The sequence below is a fragment of the Pleurodeles waltl genome, chromosome 1_1 (assembly GCF_031143425.1).
Source record: "Pleurodeles waltl isolate 20211129_DDA chromosome 1_1, aPleWal1.hap1.20221129, whole genome shotgun sequence".
NCBI lineage: Eukaryota > Metazoa > Chordata > Amphibia > Caudata > Salamandridae > Pleurodeles > Pleurodeles waltl.
This window is the reverse complement of record NC_090436.1, coordinates 209,950-233,236: the sequence shown is the minus strand read 5'-3', so window position 1 is coordinate 233,236 and position 23,287 is coordinate 209,950.

Below are 23,287 nucleotides of genomic sequence, written 5' to 3'. Positions count from 1 at the left end.
GTGAGAGCCTTCCTCGGCCTCACTGGGTATTACAGGAGATTCATTAAAAACTATGGGTCCATAGAAGCCCCACTTAATGATCTCACCAGTAAATTGATGCCTAAAAAGGTATTGTGGACAGCTAGCTGTCAGAAAGTTTTGAGGAGCTCAGACAGGCCATGTGCACTGCACCTGTCCTAAAAAGCCCATGTTACTCCAAGAAATTAATTGTTCAAACTGATGCATCTGAATTAGGGGTAGAGGCAGTCTTATCACAACTGGATTCTGAGGGCCAGGATCAACCAGTTGCTTTTATCAGCAGAAGGTTGACCCCTAGAGAAAAGCATTGGTTTGCCATAGAGAGGGAGGCCTTTGCTGTGGTCTGGGTACTGAAACAGTTGAGGTCATACCTATTTGGCACTCACTTCATTGTTCAGACAGACCACAAACCTCTACTTTGGCTAAAACAAAGGAAAACCCTAAATTGTTGAGGTGGTCCATATCTCTACAGGGAATGGACTATACAATGGAACATAGACCTGGGAGTACCCACTCCAATGCAGATAGACTCTCCAGCCAGATATCTCCACTTAGAAAATGAAGACTCATCAGGTCATGGCTAGTCTTATTGTCCTTCGTTTGGTGGGGGGGGGGCGGGGTGGGGAAGTACCATCTTGCCTGGCATGTTACCCCCATATTTCACTGTATATATGTTGTTTTCGTCTATGTGTCACTGGGACCCTGCCAGGCAGGGCCCCAGTGCTCATAAGTATGTGCCCTGTATGTGTTCCCTGTGTGGTGCCTAACTGTCTCACTGAGGCTCTGCTAACCAGAACCTCAGTGGTTATGATCTCTCTGCTTTACAAATTTGTCACTAACAGGCAAGTGACTAAATTTACCAATTCACATTGGCATACTGGTACACCGATATAATTCCCTAGTATGTGGTACTGAGGTACCCAGGTTATTGGGGTTCCAGGAGATCCCTATGGGCTGCAACACTTCTTTTGAAACCCATAGGGAGCTCTAACAATTCTTACACAGGCCTGCCAGTGCAGCCTGAGTGAAATAACGTCCACGTTATTTCACAGCCATTTACCACTGCACTTAAGTAACTTATAAGTCACCTATATGTCTAACCTTCACCTAGTGAAGGTTGGATGCAAAGTTACTTAGTGTGTGGGCACCCTGGCACTAGCCAAGGTGCCCCCACATCGTTCAGGGCAAATTCCCCGGACTTTGTGAGTGCGGGGACACCATTACACGTGTGCACTGTACATAGGTCACTACCTATGTACAGCGTTCCAATGGTAACTCCGAACATGGCCATGTAACATGTCTAAGATCATGGAATTGTCACTCCAATGCCATTCTGGCATTGGGGGGATAATTCCATGATCCCCCGGGTCTCTAGCACAGAACCCAGGTACTGCCAAACTGCCTTTCCGGAGTCTCCACTGCAGCTGCTGCTGCTGCCAACCCCTCAGACAGGTTTCTGCCCTCCTGGGGTCCTGGCAGCCCTGGCCCAGGAAGGTAGAACAAAGGACTTCCTCTGAGAGAGGGTGTAACAACCTCTCCCTTTGGAAATAGGTGTGAGGGCTGGGGAGGAGTAGCCTCCCCCAACCTCTGGAAATGCTTTGATGGGCACAGATGGTGCCCATCTCTGCAATAGCCAGTCTACACCAGTTCAGGGATCCCCCAGCCCTGCTCTGGCGCGAAACTGGACAAAGGAAAGGGGAGTGACCACTCCCCTGACCTGCACCTCCCAGGGGAGGTGCCCATAGCTCCTCCAGTTTGTCCCAGACCTCTGCCATCTTGGAAATAGAGGTGTTGGGGGCACAATGGACTGCTCTGAGTGGCCAGTGCCAGCAGGTGACGCCAGAGGCTCCTTCTCATAGGCTCTTACCTCTCTCGGTATCCAATCCTCCTTCCTAGGTAGCCAAACCTCCTTTTCTGGCTATTTAGGGTCTCTGCTTTGGGGTTCTCAGCAGATAACGAATGCAAGAGCTCACCAGAGTTCCTCTGCATCTCCCTCTACACCTTCTGCCAAAGGATCGACCGCTGACTGCTCAGGACACCTGCAAAAACCGCAACAAAGTAGCAAGACGACTACGAGCAACCTTGTATCGCTTCATCCTGCCGGCTTTCTCGACTGTTTCCAGGTGGTGCATGCTCTGGGGGTAGCCTGCCTCCTCTTTGCACCAGGAGCTCTGAAGAAATCTCCCGTGGGTCGAAGGAATCTTCCCCCTGCAACCGCAGGCAACAAAAGACTGCATCACCGGTCCTCTGGGTCCCCTCTCAGCATGACAAGCATGGTCCCTGGAACTCAGCAACTCTGTCCAAGTGGCTCCCACAGTCCAGCGACTCTTCAGTCCAAGTTTGGTGGAGGTAAGTCCTTGCCTCCCCACGCTAGACTGCATTGCTGGGTACCCCGTGATTTGCAGCTGCTCCGGCTCCTGTGCACTCTTCCAGGATTTCCTTTGTGCACAGCCAAGCCTGGGTCCCCGACACTCTAACCTGCAGTGCACAACCTTCTGAGTTTTCCTCCGGCGTTGTGGGATTCCCTTTTGTGACTTCGCGTGCACTCCGGTTCACTCTTCTTCCCAGGGCCTGTCCAGGTACCTTTTCAGGTGCTGCCTGCTTTTGTGAGGGCTCCCTGACTTGCTGGGCGCCCCCTCTGTCTCCTCATCCAAGTGGCAGCATCCTGGTCCCTCCTGGGCCACAGCAGCATCCAAAAACCCTAACCGTGACCTTTGCAGCTAGCAAGGCTTGTTTGCGGTCTTTCTGCATGGGAACACCGCTGCAAGCTTCATCGCGACATTGGACATCCATCCTCCAAAGGGGAAGTTCCTAGTCCCCTTCTTTCTTGCCAAACTTCAATCTTCTTCCAACAGGTGGCAGCTTCCTTGCACCCTCAGCTGGCATTTCCTGGGCTCCTGCCCACTCTCGACACTGTCGTGACTATTGGACTTGGTCCCTGGTCTTACACGTACTCAGGTCCGGAAATCCACTGTTGTTGCATTGCTGGTGTTTGTTCTTCCTGCAGAATCCCCCTATCACGACTTCTGTGCTCTCTGGGTGTTGTAGGTGCACTTTACACCTACCTTACAGGGTCTTGGGGTGGGCTATTTTTCTAACCCTCACTGTTTTCTTACAGTCCCAGTGACCCTCTACAAGCTCACATAGGTTTGGGGTCCATTCGTGATTCGCATTCCACTTTTGGAGTATATTGTTTGTGTTACCCCTATACCTATGTGCTCCTATTGCAATCTATTGTAACTTTACACTGCTTGCATTACTTTCTTTTGCTATTAGCTGCATAATTTTGGTTTGTGTATATATATCTTGTGTATATATCTTACCCTCATACTGAGGGTAGTTACTGAGATATTTTTGGCATATTGTCATGGTACCCACTACAAGCCAGGCCAGCCTCCTACATTGGGTTACTCTTGGTAGGATGCAGTGCAGTGTACCATGTCCTTGTCTCTAGGATGCAGTGCAGTGTACTGGGTTACTCGTGATAGGATGCAGTGCAGTGTACAATGTCCTTGTCCCTAGGATGCAGTGCAGTGTACTGGGTTACTCGTGGTAGGATGCAGTGCAGTATACCAAATTACTTTCCTAAGATGCAGTGTAGTTAGTTGGCTTACTTTTGGTAGGATGCAGCGCAGTGTATCAGGTTATCGTCCCTAGGATGCAGTACGGTGTGCTGGGATATCTCGACGGGATGAAGGGCAGGAAGTTGGGTAGTGTCCATGTGACGCAGTGCAGTGAGTTGAGTTCATCTCCATGTGATAAAGAACAGAGAGTTCGATAGTGTCCGTAGCGTGAAATGCAGGGAGGTGGGTTACTCTTGGTAGGATGCAGTGAAATGCACCTTGCTATTGACCCAAGGGCGCAGTGCACTGAGGTGGTTTACTCTTGGTAGGATGCAGTGCAGTGTACCAGGGTATTGGCCCTAGGATGCAACGCAGTGAGGTGGGTTATTCTAGACAGGATGCAGTACAGTGTTACCAGGTTATCATCCCTAGGGTAAAATGCAGTGAGGTGGGTTACTCTCGGTAGGATGCAGTACAGTGTATCAGGTTATTGTCCCTAGGATGCTGTGCAGTATTTTGCGTAAGTCTCCACGTGATGAAGGGCAGGGAGTTGGTTACTGTCCTTAGGATGCAGTGCAGTGAGGTGGGTTACTCGTGGTAGGATGCAGTGCAGTGTACCTTGTTATTGTCCCTAGGATGTAGTGCAGTGATGTGGGTTATTCTTGGTAGGAGGCAGTGCAGTCTACCAAGTTATTTCCTTAGGATGTAGTGTAGATAGTTGGGTTACTTTTGATAGGATGCACTACAGTGTACAAAGTTATTGTACCTAGGATGCAGTGCAGTTAGGTGGGTTTGTCTGCACGTGTGAAGGACAGTGAATTGGATAGTGTCCATGGGATGCGGCACCATGAGGTGGGTTCATCTCCATATGATTAGGAGCAGGTAGCTGGATAGTGTCCATGGGATGCAGTGCAGTGAGGTGAGCTTGTCTCCATGTGATGAAGGGTAGGGAGTTCGATAGTGTCCATGGGATGCAGTGCAGTGAGGTGGGTTACTCTGGGTAGGATGCGGTGCAAAGAACCAGGTTATTGACCCTAGGATGCAGTGTAGTGAGGTGGGTTAATTTTGGTAGGATGCAGTGCATTGTTCCAGGTTATTGTCCCTAGGATGCACTACAGTAAGGTGGGTTGTTCTTGCTAGGATGTAGTGCAGATACCAGATTATTGTCCTTAAAATGCAGTGCAGTAAGGTGGGCAAACTTGCTAGGATGCAGTGCAATATAAAATGTTATTTTCCTTAGGAAGCAGTGCAGTGAGGTGGGTTGCTCTCGGTAGGATGCAGTGCAGTGTGCCATGGTATTGTCCTTAGGATGCAGTGCAGTGAGGTGGGTTACTCTTGGTAGGTTGCAGTGCAGTGTGTAAGGTTATTGTCCCTAGGATGCAATGCAGTGAGGAGGGTTACTCTTGGTAGGTTGCAGTGCAGTGTGTATGGTTATTGTACTTAGGTTGCAGTGAAGTGAGGTGGGTTACCCTTGGTAGGTTGCAGTGCAGTGTGTAAGGTTATTGTCTTTAGGATGCAGTGTATTGAGGTGGGTTACTCGTGGTAGGATGCAGTGCAGGATACCATATTATTGTCCTTAGGATGCAGTGCACTGAGGTGGGTTACGCTTGGTAGGATGCAGTGGAAAGAACCAGGTTATCGACCCTAGGGTGCAGTGTAGTGAGGTAGGTTAATTTTTGTAGGTTTCAGTGCAGTGTGCTAGGCTATTGTCCCTAGGATGCAGTACAATAAGGTGGGTTATTCTTGGTAGGATGTAGTGCAGATACCAGATTATTGTCCTTAAGATGCAGTGCAGTAAGGTGAGTTACACTTGGTAGGATGCAGTGCAGTGTAACATGTTTTTTTCCTTAGGATGCAGTGCAGTGAGGTGGGTTGCTTTCGGTAGGATGCAGTGCAGTGTGCCATGTTATTGTACTTAGGATGCAATGCAGTGATGTGGGTTACTCTTGGTAGGTTGCAGTGGAGTTTGTAAGGTTATTGCCCTTAGGATGCAGTGCAGTGAGGTGGGTAATCTTGGTAGGTTGCAGTGCAGTGTGTAAGGGTATTGCACTTAGGTTGCAGTGCAGTGAGGTGGGTTACTCTTGGTAGGTTGCAGTACAGTGTGTAAGGTTACTGTCTTTAGGATGCAGTGTAGAGAGGATGCAGTGTAGTGAGGTGGGTTACTCTTGGTAGGTTGCAGTGCAGTGTACCATGCTATTGTCCTTAAGATGCAATGCAGTAATGTGGGTTATACTTGTTAGGATGCAGTGCAGTGTGTAAGGTTATTGTCCTTAGGATGCAGTGCAGTGAGGTGGGTTACTCTTGGTAGGATGCAGTGCAGCGTGTGAAGTTGTTGTCCTTAGGATGCAGTGCAGTGAGGTGGGTTACTCTTGGTAGGATGCAGTGCAGTGTGTGAAGTTGTTGTCCTTAGGATGCAGTGCAGTGAGGTGGGTTACTCTTGGTAGGTTGCTGTGTAGTGTGTAAGGTTATTGTCTTTAGGATGCAGTGTAGTGAGGTGGGTTACTCGTGGTAGGATGCAGTGCAGTGTGTAAGGTTATTGTCCTTAGGATGCAGTGCAGTGAGGTGGGTTACCCTTGGTAGGTTGCAGTGCAGTGTACCATGTTATTGTCCTTAGGATGCAGTGCAGCGAGGTGGGTTACCCTTGGTAGCTTGCAGTGCAGTGTGTAAGGTTATTGTCTTTAGGATGCAGTGTAGTGAGGTGGGTTACTCGTGGTAGGATGCAGTGCAGTGTAACATGTTATTTTCCTTAGGAAGCAGTGCAGTGAGGTGGGTTGCTCTCAGTAGGATGCAGTGCAGTGCGCCATGTGATTGTCCTTAGGATGCAGTGCAGTGAGGTGGGTTACTCTCGGTAGGTTGCAGTGCAGTGTGTAAGGTTATTGTCCTTAGGATGCAGTGTAGTGAGGTGGGTTACCCTTGGTAGGTTGCAGTGTACCATGTTATTGTCCTTAGGATGCAGTGCAGCGAGGTGGGTTACCCTTGGTAGCTTGCAGTGCAGTGTGTAAGGTTATTGTCTTTAGGATGCAGTGTAGTGAGGTGGGTTACTCGTGGTAGGATGCAGTGCAGTGCAGTGCACCATGTTATTGTCCTTAGGATGCAGTGCACTGAGGTGGGTTACTCTTAGTAGGATGCAGTGCAGTGCACAATGTTTCTGTCTTTAGGATGCAGTGCAGTGAGGTTAATGTTTGCATGATGCGGTGCAGTGTACCATGTTTCTGTCTTTAGGATGCAGTGCAGTGAGGTTAATGTTTGCATGATGCAGTGCAGTCTACCATGTTTCTGTCTTTAGGATGCAGTGCAGCGAGGTGGGTTACCCTTGGTAGGTTGCGGTGCAGTGTGTAAGGTTATTGTCTTTAGGATGCAGTATAGTGAGGTGGGTTACTCGTGGTAGGATGCAGAGCAATGCACAATGTTTCTGTCTTTAGGATGCAGTGCAGTGAGGTTAATGTTTGCATGATGCAGTGCAGTGTACCATGTTTCTGTCTTTAGGATGCAGTGCCATGTGCTAGGTTGATGTCTCCAGGATGCAGACCTCAAACATTGAAGCCCCACGTACATCACTCTTACAGAAACGCCACAACGTACACACTGCAGCACCAATGCAACGCAGAGGAGGGACACTGCCAAGATGTGGCCCTCAGCCCACTGAGGGCCTTATTTAGAGTTGGATTCTCTGTAGACATATGGTGAACATCTGTAGCACAAGTGCCCTAGACTATAATGAACTTGTAACACGGCAGATGCGAGACCCACCACTGCTGTAATGCAGTGTAATGCAGTGTAATGCAGAGTCACATCTGCAAAGCTCTGCACAAGGCCCTGTGTCAACATTTGTGAATCAAAAATAGACACAAGTCAGAACCCGAAGAGAACTCTCACATGGCACGTTTGCTGCACAGCTGCACATAATGCTCTCTTGTGAACCCATCATGCTCTTCTGCAAGACTCAGAAATGTTTCTTTTTACTTTCAGTTCATAACATCAAAAATCTGTCAAATGAAAAATGAGAAAAGTGATAAGAAAGTCGAGTCTCTGGCGAGAGGTGACGGAGACGAGGAGCAGGCACAGAGGTGGGTGGATGGAACACTGAGGCCACCTGAAGCAGGTAAACCACAGGCATTTGTGGGAGTCTGAGAGCAAACTCCACAAGAACACTACACAATGTAAGTGTTATGAGCAACGAAATGAAATCAGTGACATCTGCAGCAGAATGTGAAATAATCTCAACAATGCACCTCTCCTCACACCCACAGTACCCCAGGGGCTAGTGCACTTTATTAAAGACAATCAAGGGAGCTTTGGGTATGAACCTTCTCCTCTGGATTCATGGAGGCGCAGTGTTAAGGCACTGGTGAGTGAAACACGAGAAACAACACCCTGGGATCTGCACAACAGCAGAAGTTCACAACCCTACAACTCTGTTTTACCACCACCTGGCCAGGGAAACCCTCCAAATGGGGAATTTAAAGTCTAATGGTGAAGGTGGCTGGAGGCTTCTCTGTTGGTTGTCACATTGGGGAGGGCTTGACAAATAGCTGCGGCTATTGAAGGTTGAGATAGGTATGACAAACACCTGGCCCTGATTGCATGAAGAGAGCTGGCCTGGCTCCTCACGGGTGGGTTAAGAATTTCTAGTTAGTGTGTCAAGAATTTTAGATTCTATTAAGGACACGGAGGCTTCAGATTATTCCTCCTCTTTCCTTTACTGACAAAACGGCAGCCAATCAAAAAACAGTAAAACCTTAAACTACATGTCCCACGATGACCTTGTGCCATCCAATCATGGCCCTTCTCCTAACAATATATAAGGTCTCAGCAACAACATCCGACCTCCTTCTTTGCCATAACGATAAGAACAGAAAGTCAAATTTAAGAAACTGGACAACTGATCCAATGATCCGATTCCGGAAACACTGCCAGCTCAACGAAACCAGTCTCTTCTACCAAACTGCATTGAAGGCCAGGATTCTTGAACTAAAACTAAAGTGACTCAGCCGAATCAATCACACGAAGCAGAAGTGTTCACCCCTGATGAAGATAATAAACAAAACTAATATCCAAACTTGTAAAGCGATGGGTAAATCCATCAATAACACAACTTTCATTGTACACAACAAAAATACAATAGATTGTATGTATAGCATAAATATCTAGGGTGGGATAATCTCGCCTCCATGTCTTTAATAGAATCTAAAAATCTTGAACCGTAACATAGAAATGTTTTATTTCTACGTCAGGACTGGAGGCTTTGGATTATGCTAGTTTAAAGTTTATTCACCACCTCTGACACCACATCTACAATTGGTTTGTGATAAAACACTTTAAAAGTAGAATCACTCGACCAATCAGCAGCGGCCATGATATCTTCCAGTCTCCCCCAGTTGAAAAAGCTTTCAAAGCCATGGCTCCTCTAACAGAATGAGCTCCAAAGATAGAAATATCTATACGTGCTTCAGCCAATAACCATCTGACCCAACGAGCCAAGGTTGCTGCAGTAACTGGTCTAAAAGGTTTCTGTAAAGAAATAAGCAATTGTCCATGAACATCCTCTCTGAATTCTTGCGTGCAATCTTCATAAACTTTTATGCATTGCACTACACATAACTTTTTGTCATGGTGAAAAGACGGGTATGCAATACGATGTGATGATGTTGTTGTACGTCTTGTAATGGAAAAAGAGACCCCTGAGGGAGTAAATCCTCTACCTGCTAAATCTAGGGTTCTAACATCTGAAACTTGTCTACAAGAATGTAAACAGAGCAACGTTGTGAGTTTCGCCAAAATTTGTTTGTGGGAAAATTTCTCAATACAAGGCCAACCTTCGAGAAAATGTAGGACTCCCTTAACATCCCATAATGAAGAATACCTTGGTTGAGGGGGTTTAACCATGTGAATACCTCTGAGAAGTTTACACACTAATGGATGTTCCCCACTGGTTTACCCTGAATATGAGGGCGACCAGCTGAGATAGCTGAACGACAATTATTAATCATCCAGTAAGCCAAACCCTGTGAGGCCAAGTCAGATAGAAAATTGACTATAACATGAATTTCTGATCCCCCAGGATCCAGACTCCTTTCACCGCACCAGCATAACCACTTCCTCCAGCCTTTCTCATATCTCTTATGAGTGGAGGGGGCCCAAGATGACATAAGAAAAACGGTGCTGATTCCAAAACTCCAGGCACTTGCCATTGTCTCCTGAAAGACTCCACACCATCAGGGACAATTGACCCTGCAGAATCAGAGGATGCACTCTGCCTGACGGAGCCAACAGAAGAGAAGATCCTCACCAACAGCACAGGAATTTGCATGAGAGAGTCATTGCTAACGGGAACCAAGGCTGCGCTCTTCAATACAGAGTCACCAAAATCACCTCCGCCGATTGGCGGAGTATGTGGGACATGACTCGCGGAATCCTGATGAATGGGGCCAAGGCATACAAAAGGTCCCCTAACCAAGGTTGAAGAAACGCACCTGTCCCTGCTGCCAGAGAGTCTGGCCTCCAACTGTAATAAGTCAGAACGTGATTGTTCAACCGGAAGCAAACAAGTCTATTTGACAACTTCCCCATTGCTGTTGAAGTGCTTGGAAAATCTGCGGGATGAGCTTGCAATTGCTGAAGTCCCAAAGGAAGTGAGAATTCCACTCTGCTGTCCTATTGAAGTGACCTGGGATATACTCCGCTATCACCGAAATTTGGTGATGCAGACAGTAATGCCAAAAATCCTTTGCGATCTCCTCCAAAGGAAAAGATCTGGTCCCTCTGAGGCGTTTGATATACCGGACTGCCGACACATTGTCCATCCGAGGGAGAATACAACAATGTGTTCTGCGTCGGGAGAGTGATCTGATCGCAAACACCAAGAGTTCTAGACAATTGATGTGGTAATTCAATTCTCCCGGTGCCCAACGACCGCTCGTCTCCACCGAGCCACAATGTGCTCCCCAGCCCGATTGGCTGGCATCTGACTCTATCACCACGTCCGGGTCTGAGAAAAAGATCGCCCTGCCATTCCATGCATCCATGTGGTAGAGCAATGAAGAAATCTCGATCTTGGATTCTTCCAAAATTAAGATCATCTCAGAGTACTGTAGCCCCCTCTGAAGATGCACAATCTTGAGCCTCTGAACTGCTCTGTAATGCAGAGGCCCCAGAAAAATGGCTTGAATTGAAGATGCAAGAAGACCCACTAAGCGTGCTAACGTCCTCAATGATATAGTCAGACAGGCAAGGGCTCTCCTTAACTGTTTCTTGATCGCTATTCACTTGGTTACTGGAAGCAATAGCAGGGCCTTGACTGTGTCTATTTGGAAACCTAAGAACTCAATATTTTGTGATGGCACTATGCTGGACTTATCGGCATTGATGATAAACCCGAGATCCTGTAATAATTGTAGTGTCCAATTGAGATGACAAATGACCATGTCTCTCTTTTGTGCTATAATTAGGATGTAGTCGAGATAAACAATAAGTCTTACACCTCTTTCCCTCAGATACTGGACCACCGGACGCAGAATCTTGGTAAAACACCAAGTCACCGAGGACAGGCCGAATGGCAATGCGGTGAACTCGAACCAACCGCGCCCCCATTGGAATTGAAGAAATCGTCTGTGGGGTCCAAAAAACTGGCACTGAAAGGTAGACGTCTTTTAGGTCAAACCGGACAAACCAATCGCCGGTTCTCAATAAATCTCTGAGGAGATGTAAGCCCTCCATCTTGAAATGGCGGTATACAATCCAAGAGTTGAACTGTTTGAGATTCAGTACAAGTCGGGACCCACCCCCTTTCTTTTGTACCAAGAATATGGTGCTCACGAACCCGAGAGGATGAGGAGAAGCCTCTATCACAGTTTCTTTCTGCATGAGCGCAGTAATCTCTTCATCTATGAAAGAATGATCTTCAAGGGAAAAATGGAGAGTAGGGGAAAGATCTTCTGAACTGGTGGAGAATAAAGCTCTAGTTGAAAACCTTGGGCAGCCTGTAACACCCACGGATCTTGTGTGACCCTCTGCCATGCCCAGAGAAAATGCTGAATTCTTCCCCCCAAAATTACTTCTGAAAAGGGAATAATCCTTACCTGTGGCATTGACTGGACTGCCTCCACGGAACCCCCTTGAGGCCCGGCCACGATCTCTGTTGCAGTTGGGGAAGACATTTGAGAACCCATAGGTATCCCCTCTGCCTCTCTGGTGTGCAATTCGTGAGGTCTGAAAACCTCGGCCTGGCGCTTGACACCTGAAGCGTCTGGCCCGGGCAAAAAGAGCTTTGGTGTAGACCTTCTTTATAGAAGATTGAGCTTTGTCAAGTGCAGTGAATGTTGCCACATATGTGCCCAGGTCCTTGATGAACTTGTCGCCAAAATGCGTACCTTTAGCTAGGGACCCCGCCTCATTAGTTGCTAAGTCAGCTAACTTAGGGTCCAAGTGCATGAGGAATGAGTGCCGACGCTCAGTGGACATGGCGCAGTTCAGGTTGCCTAAAAGACAAATAGTGCGCTGAGCCCATTCCAATACTATCTCCAGATCCAGGCGAGTGTTGGTTTCTTTAGACTGGATTGCGAAGTATAGAATTTTTGTTAACGGTCCAGATACATCTAAGAGAGTCTCCTGACAGCCACGCCAAGTGCGGTCCAGCCCATTCTTTGGATCTTTGGCAAATTTTTAAAGGAACATCGCCATGCTGGGGTCTAGTTCTGGAGTATCTGCCACTTTGTCAGTCAAAGATGGCCTGGGACATTCTGAACGAAGGGTGTTGCGGACTTCCTTTTCAAAACTTTTCCGCAATCTGTCCTACACTTCAGCACTAGGAACTCACTCCATGGAGCGGGGATGGATAATGTCCTCTGGGGTGAAAAGGAGATAATGACCACTTGAGGTCGAAGTTTCAGAGGAAACATGATGAGGTTTAAATTTTTTTTGAGTGGAGAAGAATCTTTTTGCGAGCCCTCTCACCCGGAATTAATAGAGGAACATTCTTGTGTCTCCACCTGAGACTGAGAGGACAAAGGAAAAGGAGTTGTGGAGCTGCCATTTGCGCCAAAATATCGGCAGGTGATGTTCCTCCTGAGAGTTGCATTGGAAGGTCTGGTATTTCCATGGATTCGAAAGGTTGTGAATGAGTCTGTTTGACTGCTCTTGCCCAAACATTCTCTCCTGCCAAAGTTGGTCAGAGACTGAGTGAAAGGCTTCAAGGCCTTTATCAAGGCCCAATTCACAGAGTCCTGCACATGGTGACCAAGTGCCTCCACTAGTCTCTCCTCCATCTGGTGTTCCATGGGCACCTCTTGCAGTTCTTGAAACCGCTCCTCCTCGTCGGCGTGGTGTGCCAATATTGCAGCTCGGAGGTGTGGAAGAGTACGATAGGGAGGAAACCCTGTGACAGGTATGAAGAATGTATTGTAAAAATAAGGCAGTATTGCAACTGCCTGGCCAGCTCAAGTCAGTAAAACTGAGAAGGGAGCACCTGCACACTGAAAATACTTGTTTGCAGTAAATCCCCTAGGGCCCAGCCCAAAAACTTTATTTCAGCCCCGTCGGGCGCTCTCTGTGGAGAAACCGGTTGTGCTGATTCACACGCGCACGACGAGCCCAAAGGAGTTTCCTAATCGGCTCACAGCACATGCGAGACCAACACAATAGAAAGCGGGCAGCGTCCTCTGATGGTGTGAATCCTATGAATGCGCAGAAACTCCGCCGGCCTCGTGCCCGCTCCCCGCTGGCCCAGCGCCAGGGATCGTTAGATCCTCTTGAAGGGTGCGTCGTGCTGCAGCGCAAATAACCTTTGAAGCGTGTGTGTCCCAAATGTACAAGAAGAGCATACGTTAATGGGTAACTAGAAAAACATAACTCACTTATCTGGCTGCTGTAGCAGCAAAGAAAGAGGACGGACATTGTTGCTGAAGCCTTATATATGTCAGGAGAAGGGCCATGATTGGATGGCACAAGGTTATCATGGGACATGTAGTTTAAAGTTTTACTGTGTTAAGATTGGCTGCTGTTTTGCTAGTAAAGGAAAGAGAAAGAATAACCCAAAGCCTCCAGTCCTGACAAAGAATTCAGGGAAAGTTTGTAAAACAGCCAGACCTTGATGTGTAGATGCCCTTCAGCCCCAGAGCCCTAGGGTTTGCCCAATTAAACTGTCAGTTACCTGTAGAGAGGCAGGAGAGACCCACTCAAGAGGAGTTTGGGCTTTTATCTCCACATGTAAACCTGTGTAGATTTGAAGGTGCTTCTACCTCACATACAGTATAACATACTTATGGCATGTTAATTCGTGAGATAACATTCACATCGAAATAAAAAAGATATAACTTGTATTTTAAGAAGATCGTTCATTCACTACAATTGATCCATAATCCTTAGTAATCGGGGCAGCCAGCATGTGTTTTGCCTCCTGTGATGCCAGGACTGAGGCTTTCTCAACGCTCTACAATTAACAGGTAGACAGTGCATTGTGAGTTAACAGGTCAAATAGTGCACTGTGAATTAACAGGTCATATAGTGCATAGTGAGCTAATAGGTAAGACAGTGCACTGTGAGTTAACAGGTCATACAGTGCATTGTGAGTTAACAAGTCAGATACTGCACTGTGAGATAACAGGACATACAGTGCATTCTCAGTTGACAGGTCAGAGTGCATTGTGGGTTAGCAGGTCATACAGTGCAATGTGAGTAAACAGGTCAGATTGTGAGCTGTGAGTTAACAGATCAGACAGTGCATTCCGAGTTAACAGGTCATACAGTGCATTGTGAGTGAACAGGTCATAAGGTGCATTGTGAGCTAACAGGTCAGAGAGTGCATTGTGAGTTGACAGGTCATACAGTGCATTGTGAGTGAACAGGTCATAAGGTGCATTGTGCGTTAAAAGGTCAGAGAGTGCATTGTGAGTTGACAGGCCATACAGTGCATTGTGAATTAACAGGTCATAAAGTGCACTGTGTGTTGAAAAGTCATATAGTGCATTGTGAGTTAACAGATCATACAGTCCATTGTGATTTAACAGGTCAGATAGTGCACTGCGAGTTAACAGGTCATACAGTGCATTGTGAGTTAACAGGTCATACAGTGCATTGTGAGTTAACAGGTCATACACTGTGATTTAACTGGTCATATATTGAATTGTGAGTTTAAAAGTCAGATAGTGCACTGTAAGTTAAGAAGTCAGATAGTGCACTGTGAGTTAACAAGTCATACAGTGCACTGTGAGTTAACAGGTCATAAAGTGCACTGTGTGTTGAAAAGTCATATAGTGCATAGTGAGTTAACAGGTCATACAGCGCATTGTGATTTAACAGGTCAGATAGCGCACTACGAGTTAACAGGTCAGATAGTGCCCTGCGAATTAATAGGTCAGATAGTGCACTACGAGTTAACAGGTCAGATAGTGCCCTGCGAATTAATAGGTCAGATAGTGCACTGCGAGTTAACAGGTCAGATAGTGCACTGCGAGTTAACAGGTCATACAGTGCACTGTGAGTTAACAGGTTAGATAGTGCACTGTGAGTTAACAGGTCAGACAGTGCACTGTGAGTTGACAGGTCATACAGTGCATTGTGAGTTAACAGGTCATACAGTGCACTGTGAGTAGACAAGTCGTACAGTGCATTGTGAGTTGACGCGTCAAACAGTGCACTGTGAGTTGACACGTCATATAGCAGTCTGTGAGTTAAAAGGTCATATAGCGCATTGTGAGTTAACAGGTCAGACAGTGCACTGTGAGTTAGCAGGTCATTCAGCGTATTGGGAGTTAACAGGTCAGAGAGTGCATTAATGCATTGTGAGCTGTCAGGTCAGAGAGTGCACTGTGAGTTATCAGGTCATACAGTTCATTGTGAGTTAGAAGGTCAGATAGTCCACTGTGAGTTAACAAGTCAGACAGTGCATTGTGAGTTAACAGGTCCTATGGTGCATTGTGAGTTAAAAGGTCAATTAATGCATTGTGAGTTAACATGTCACATAGTGCACTCTGAACTAAAAGGTCATAGTGCATTTTCATTTAATATGCCAGACAGTACTTTGTGAATTAACAGGTCAGATAGTACTTTGTGAATTAACAGGTCAGGCAGTGCACTGTCAGTTAACAGGTGAGACAGCGGTGTGAGTTAACAGCTCATACAGTCCATTGTGAGTTATCAGGTTAGATAGTGCACTGTGAGTTAACAGGTCATATATTGCACTATGAGTTAACTGGTGATATAGTGCATTGTGAGTTAACAGGTCATATAGTGCACTGTGAGTTTCTAGGTCATATAGTGCATTGTGAATTAACAGGTCTGATAGTGCACTGTGAGTTAACAGGTTAGAGAATGCACTGCGACTTAACAGGCACTGTGAGTTAACAGATCAGAAAGCTCACTGTGAATTAGCAGGTCAGATAGTGCACTGTGAGTTAACAGCCCATATAGTGCACTGTGAGTTTCTAGGTCATATAGTGCATTGTGGGTTAACAGGTCATACAGTACATTGTAAATTAACAAGTCAGGTGGTGCATTGTGAATTAACATGTCAGATATCCTGTGATTTAAGAGGTCAGTGCATTGTTACACAGATGTTTACAAAATTCCTTTAATCTTTGTGCTGTTATGGTGTCATGTCCTATCGCCAAATTATTAAGTGGAAATGCTTGTAGGGGAATATTAACCACCCAGAGTCTAACCTGAATGGGTTTCTGTTTTTTGTGATCAGGGTTCAGAGATGCTAGTTCCTGGTTTTCTGTTGATGGGGATTGTTATTCACCCTAAGGTCTAACCAGAATGAGTCTCCAGTGATGTTTTCTGAAACGGGTGACCACCGAACCCGCCAATCCCTACCATCCATTACAGAGCATTAATTCCTACAGCCTTACCTGAGACTCATGCTGGGGCCTGCAGTGTGACCTTAATTGGGCCTTTAAACTCAAATAGCACTGGCTCCATAAGCCTAGGCTCCCCTGCCCTAAATAACCAGATACCCACGAACATCAGAGTAAAATGAACTTTTACTCACGCATAAAGGGTGGACCAAAATTGCATCTCACTAGTTGTACCAAAGCTGCTCCTGTGAACGGTGCAGAGAATGTGACATACGTGAGTAACAAGACAAAGACATTGCTGACGCATGCACAATACCTATCAGTCCTGATGAAGACTCATTTAAAATACAATATGGGGTCGAAACATCAACACTGTAACATGTAGGCTGTCATTCATTGTACCCAAACAAAGGGTCAGTTCGTAAATTGTATTGTGAATACATCTCCATTGTTTCTGTTTTGTTTTGTACTCTTGTGAACACACCTAGCACACTCACACCTGCTTATGTCACTATCACGGCACCGTTTATTGGAGCACCTTCTGCACAACTACCGAGACAGAGCTTTGGATTTTGGACCAATTTCTATTTGTAACTAAAAGTCCATTTTACTCTGATATTTGTGTCTATGTTGATTTAAGTAAGCCAGGGAAGCATAGGCTCCTGGCTTCCTACAAGGGAACCAGTGTTGTTTGAGTTTAATGTTTACCCAGGTTCACAGCAATACAGGGTTGCCCCATATGGAGGTTCGGACTTCATTGGGCCAGACTGGAGACTGCGAGGGGTTGGCTATGGGCATTGGTACCATCCAGATGCAAGAGTACAAGGGACTGAATACCAGTTCTGAAGTCACATTCTGGGAGGAATGTCTTCAGTAGAGAGTATGGGCACCAGAGTGGTTTGCTTTTCTTTGCAAAGTGTTCCATGAGATTGGGCTTATGTCGAGGGTAAATGTGAAATTTGGAGTTCCATCCAGATTCATATAATTGAGCCATGTTTTGATAAGTTGTTGCTTGTTGTTCTTGGCTAATATGAGGAATTCCACCTTAGTGGGGTTTAGATTCAGGTACGTGCTGGACGCGCATATCAGGATCACATACAGGCAGTATCTTGGGCATTGTATTTGAGGAATTGGAAGAGACCTTCAACTAGAGTTGTTTGCCAGTGTTATTGGCGAATGGTGGTCCTGTTATGGGTGAATGGAGTCCCAAGGATCTGCATGTAGAGGTTGAAGATGATAGGAGATAATATGGAAGCCTGGGAGGCTCCATGGATGGTGTGGATTGCTAGGACGTGCACCTGTGAATGACCTGCTGTCACTTAGATCTGCAGAAGGAGTACCAGTAAAGGGCATTGCTAATAAAACCTTTGGAGACTTCAGGGTGCAGATGAGGGTGGGAGGATCAGTAGTGTGGAAGGGGGTTTGAGGCCCAGCATTACTAGGAATGAGGTGTAAAGTTCATCGGTGTTATGTAGGGCATTGTCCATGATTGGTAATGCAGCTGTCTCTGTGCTGGGGCTCCATTTGATGCTGGATTGGTAGTCGCGCAGCAGATGGTTGGCTTCGAGGTGTTCTTGGAGTTGTCTTAGCACTTGTTAGATAATCTAGTTATAAACACAGCTGAATTATTCTGGAATAGTTGGCAAGGCTGTAAAGGGCTAGTGTGGATCTCATCGGGATAGGAGAATCTTGATTCGCTTTAGAGTTTCTGGAAAAGATGCCTTGAGTGAGGGTGGCATTGAATACATCATGATCATAAAAGGTGGTTATGAGAGAATTGAGGATGTCAGCAAGGTCTGCATGACGCATCGTGGTGTGTTGGATGCCAATTGTAGGCTGCAGCGTAGAGGTGTGAGTGCCAGCGGAGAAGCAGGTTCGGTGTTGGTGGTCTGCTGGTGAGTTTTCTATATTTCAGTTTGAGTTTAGCAATTTGTAAAGCGCATAGCTACCCTGAGGCGTCCCAGCGCTGAGATACGTGAAGGCTCCCAAGGAGGACAGAAAAGAAAAAAGGAGAATTAAAGCAAAGAATTGGCTGGAAAGAGAATTGTTTTTAGCTTCTTCCTAAATAAGTGCTCTGAAGATTCGTGTCGTAGTTCTAACGGAAGGGAGTTCTATAGCCGAGCAGCTTTCACAATGAAGGAATTACCTCCCCAAGATCTCTTAAAATGTGCTATATGAACTTGCCGAGAGGTAGATGAACGCAGAGGTCTGGCAGAGGCATAGATGGAGAGACAATGTCTGAGAAAAAAGGGACCCCTGTCATGTAGAGCTTTATGGACCAGGCACAAGGATTTAAATGGAATACGTTGTTTTATAGGTAACCAATGAAGAATTGCAAGTGCTGGCTTGGCGGACAGGTGCCTAGGTAGATTAGTAAGCAGTCTGGCTGCGGCATCCTGTACAACTTGAAGTTTCCTAATCACGTAATCTGGAGAACTAAGGAACAAAGAATTGCCATAGTCAAGGCGCGAGAGAATCAGTGCCTGAACGAGGAATCTTTTAGCCCTGAATGAGAGAAGATTCAAAATCTTCTTAAGAGATCTCAAAAGGCCGAAGCACGTGGACGAGACCTTCTTAGACTGGATTTCCATAGTGTGACGGGGCTCAAGCCAAAAACCAACGCTCTTTATATGAGTCTTAGGAGGAGGGAAGCTATTGAAAGCCTCTGAATAAGAAGTTAGAGGAGAGCCAGGAGGGCCATTACCTAAAATCATAACTTTGGATTTTCCGTCATTAAATTTCAATGTAGATAGATTCATCCAATTGGCAATATCTGCCAAACAGCCGGAAAGACTGGCAGAGGAGGAATGCCCAGTGCTAGAGAGGGCTACTACTAGCTGAGTGTCGTCAGCATAAGTGACCATGGCGAGATTATAGGGGTAGACCACCTTCGCTAAGGAAGATAAGTAAATATTAAATAGAGTCGGGCTCAGAGGAGCCCTGAGGGACTCCACAGGTTAAAGGATAGATATCAGAGAAAAAAGAACGGTCTAAGACTTGAAAAGATCTTCCTGTGAGAAAAGAGGAAAGCCACGAAAGAGCAGTGCCTCCTATCCCCATCTTAGAGAGTCTGTGACAGAGGAGGTTATGGTCGACAGTGTCAAATGCTGCACTAAGATCAAGTAGTATAATAGCAGCATGTCCTCCTTGGTCCAGAAGTTGCCTGGCAGATTCAGTGACTGCTAAAAGAGCAGACTCAGTACTATGCTGGGCTCGGAAGCCCATCTGAGAGGAATCCAAGAGGTTCTGGTTCTCCAGATAACTTGTCAGTGGATTAACATGTTTTTCCAGGACTTTTGCTAAGATGGGAAGAAGAGCAGTAGGCCTATAATTATCTAGAGAAGAGATTTCCAATTTGGTTTTTTTAAGAAGGGGTTTAATAATGGCATGTTATATATATACTATAAAATATGTATATTTTTACACTGAAGAAGAGGTTGATGGCATTGCACTTGTTTGCAGAGTGTGCCTTGGGTGGTCAAGCAGTTGACGCAGTGCTGGATTGTCTTGAAGAGTTTTCTACTCTCTTGGCACCTTCATTAATGAGGTTCCTGTACTACTTGGCTGTGGTTGATGTGAAGTGTGGTCTGCTTGTTGCATGGAGACGCTTCAGTAATGCGGGGTCTACAGTGCTTCTATTTTTCTTATTATTTTTATGAACAGAAACAGTTTCGTCCAGAAAAGCCAGATTTATATTTTTAATGAATACATGCTTCTGAAACATCACAAATCAGCTTGACCCTTTCTTTAAGTTCTAGAATGTGCCACCACCAGGGTGTGACGCAGACCCCTGCAGCCGTCGTGGCTCAGGAGCACCACCAGCCCTCAGGGGCCCCCTAAGCTGTCTGGGGGCCACCATTGAGCAGAAAGCCAATGAACGTCTGTGAGATATGGGAGACTCAGGGGGCCTCCTCACATTCTGCAGGGGGGCCCCATCACTTGGCGTTCCGCCAGTGACCACTACCTCATATGGACCGGTTATGGCGTCCATGTGAATTGATCCTCAGCAACTGCCAGGGATTTCCTTCGACCAGCAGGAATAGCCAGAGCTCGTAAGGACTGGGTGCAATGTGTCGATGATGGGGCCATAACTCTGCACCCCCATACCAACCCTGATAGCAATGGTTATATGAAGAAAAGTCACAATATCTCAAGGAGAATACAGTATTGAGGCCACCATATGGCGTTAGTGGCCCCTTCCTCCCAAGACTGCCATTATCCAGTAATGTCCAAAGTATATCAACTGTGCAACCAACATATCGAGAGACCACCATTGTTCCAGGGCCAGCATTATACCAGGGATTGCACTAACATATCTGCTGTTCCCGTGATATGTCAAGGGGGCATCAGTGGTGTAGCGAAATTTCATGGGGCCCCTCTGCAAAGTACATGGAGGTCCCCCACCTTGCTTCAGGCTCACGCAGGAGGTTTCAGGCCAGGGTACTGTGCTGAGGGGGTCCTGGAACTCAGCCTCCCCCCTCCACACCGCAGGGGCCTTTGTTACGCCACTGGGTGGGGGGTATTGTGCCAATGCCAGCATTATACAAGGAATTACACTTATATATCTGCTGCCTGCCTGCCCTCCTGCCCTCCTGTCCTCCTGTCCTGCTGTCCTTCTGTCCTGCTGTCCTCCTGTCTTCCTGTCCCTCTGTCCCGCTGCCCTCCTTACCTCCTGTCCTCCTGTTCTCCTGTCCTGCTGTTCTCCTGTCCTCCTGTCCTCCTTCCCTCCTGTCCTGCTGTCCTGCTGTCCTGCTGTCCTCCTGTTCTCCTGTCCTGCTGCCCTCCTGTCCTGCTGTCCTCCTGTCCTGCTGTCCACCTGTCCTGCTGTCCTCCTGTCCTCCTGTCCTTCTCTTATGCTGTCCTCCTGTCCTGCTGTCCTGCTGTCCTCCTGTCCCCCTGTCCTCCTGTCCTCCTGTCCTGCTGTCCTGATGTCCTCCTGTCCTGCTGTCCTCCTGTCCTGCTGTCCTGCTGTCCTCCTGTCCTGCTGTCCTCTTATCCTCCTGTCCTCCTGTCCTGCTGTCCTCCTGTCCTGCTGTCCTGCTGTCCTGCTGTCCTCCTATCCTGCTGTCCTCCTGCCCTCCTGCCCTTCTGTCCTCCTGTCCTCCTGTCCTGCTGTCCTCCTGTCCTGCTGTCCTGCTGTCCACCTGTCCTGCTGTCCTCCTGTCCTCCTGTCCTGCTGCCCTCCTGTCCTCCTGTCCTCCTGTCCTCCTGTCCTGCTGTCCTCCTGTCCTGCTGCCCTCCTGTCATCCTGTCCACCTGTCCTCCTGTCCTCCTGTCCACCTGTCCACCTGTCCTGCTGTCCTCCTGTCCTCCTGTCCTGCTGGCCTCCTGTCCTGCTGTCTTGCTGTCCTGCTGTCCTGCTGTGCGCCAGCCCTGCTGTCCTCCTGTCCGGCTGTCCTCCTCTCCTCCCGTCCTGCTCTCCTCCTGTCCTCCTGGCCTGCTGTCATCCTGTCCTCCTGTCCTCCTGCTGTCCTCCTGTCCTCCTGATGTCCTGCTGTCCTGCTGTCCTCCTGCCCTCCAGCCCTTCTGTCCTCCTGTCCTCCTGTCCTGCTGTCCTCCTGTCCTGCTGTCATGCTGTCCACCTGTCCTCCTGTCCTGCTGCTCTCCTGTCCTCCTGTCCTGCTGCTCTCCTGTCCTCCTGTCCTGCTGTCCTCCTGTCCTGCTGCCCTCCTGTCCTCCTGTCCACCTGTCCTGCTGTCCTCCTGTCCTCCTGTCCTGCTGTCCTCCTGTCCTCCTGCTGTCCTCCTGTCCTGCTGTCCTCCTGCCCTCCTGTAACCTGTCCTCCTGCTGTCCTCCTGTCCTCCTGTCCTGCTGTCCTGTCCTCCTGTCCTGCTGTACTGCTGTCCTGCTGTCCTGCTGTCCTCCTGTCTTGCTGCCCTCCTGTCCTCCTGTCCACCTGTCCTGCTGTCCTCCTGTCCTGCTGTCCAGCTGCTGTCCTGTCCTGCTGTCCCCCTGTCCTCCTGTCCTCCTGCTGTCCTCCTGCCCTCCTGTCCTGCTGTCCTCCTGTCCTGCTGTCCTCCTGTCCTCCTGTCCTCCTGTCCACCTGTCCTCCTGTCCTGCTGTCCTCCTCTCCTCCTGTCCTGCTGTCCTCCTGTCCTCCTCTCCTCCTGTCCTGCTGTCCTCCTGCCCTCCTGTCCTGCTTTCCTCCTGTCCTGCTGTCCTGCTGCCCTCCTGCCCTCCTGTCCGGCTGTCCTTCTGTCCTCCTGTCTTGCTGTCCTCCTGTCCTCCTGTCCTGCTGTCCTCCTGTCCTCCTCTCCTGCTGTCCACCTGTCCTCCTGTCCTGCTGTCCTCCTGTCCTGCTGTCCAGCTGCTGCCCTGCCCTCCTGTCCTCCTGTCCTGCTGTCCTCCTGTCCTCCTGTCCTGCTGTCCTCCTGTACTGCTGTCCTCCTGTCCTCCTGTCCTGCTGTCCAGCTGCTGTCCTGTCTTCCTGTCCTGCTGTCCTCCTGCCCCCCTGTCCTCCTCTCCTCCTGTCCTGCTGTCCTGCTGCCCTCCTGTCCTCCTGTCCTCCTGTCCTGCTGTCCTGCTGTCCTGCTTTCCTCCAGCCCTCCTGTCCTCCTGTCCTTCTGTCCTGCTGTCCTGCTGCCTTCCTGTCCTGCTGTCCTCCTGTCCTGCTGTCCTCCTGTCCTCCTGTCCAGCTGCTGTCCTGTCCTCCTGTCCTGCTGTCCTGCTGTCCTCCTGTCCTGCTGTCCTCCTGTCCTGCTGTCCTCGTTTCCTCCTGTCCTGCTGTCCTCCTGCCCTCCTGTCCTCCTATCCGCCAGTCCTGCTGTCCTCCTGTCCTCTTGTCCTGCTGTCCTCCTGTCCTGCTGTCCTGTCCTCCTGTCCTGCTGTACTGCTGTCCTGCTGTCCCCCTGTCTTGCTGCCCTCCTGTCCTGCTGCTCTCCTGTCCTGCTGCTCTCATGTCCTCCTGTCCTGCTG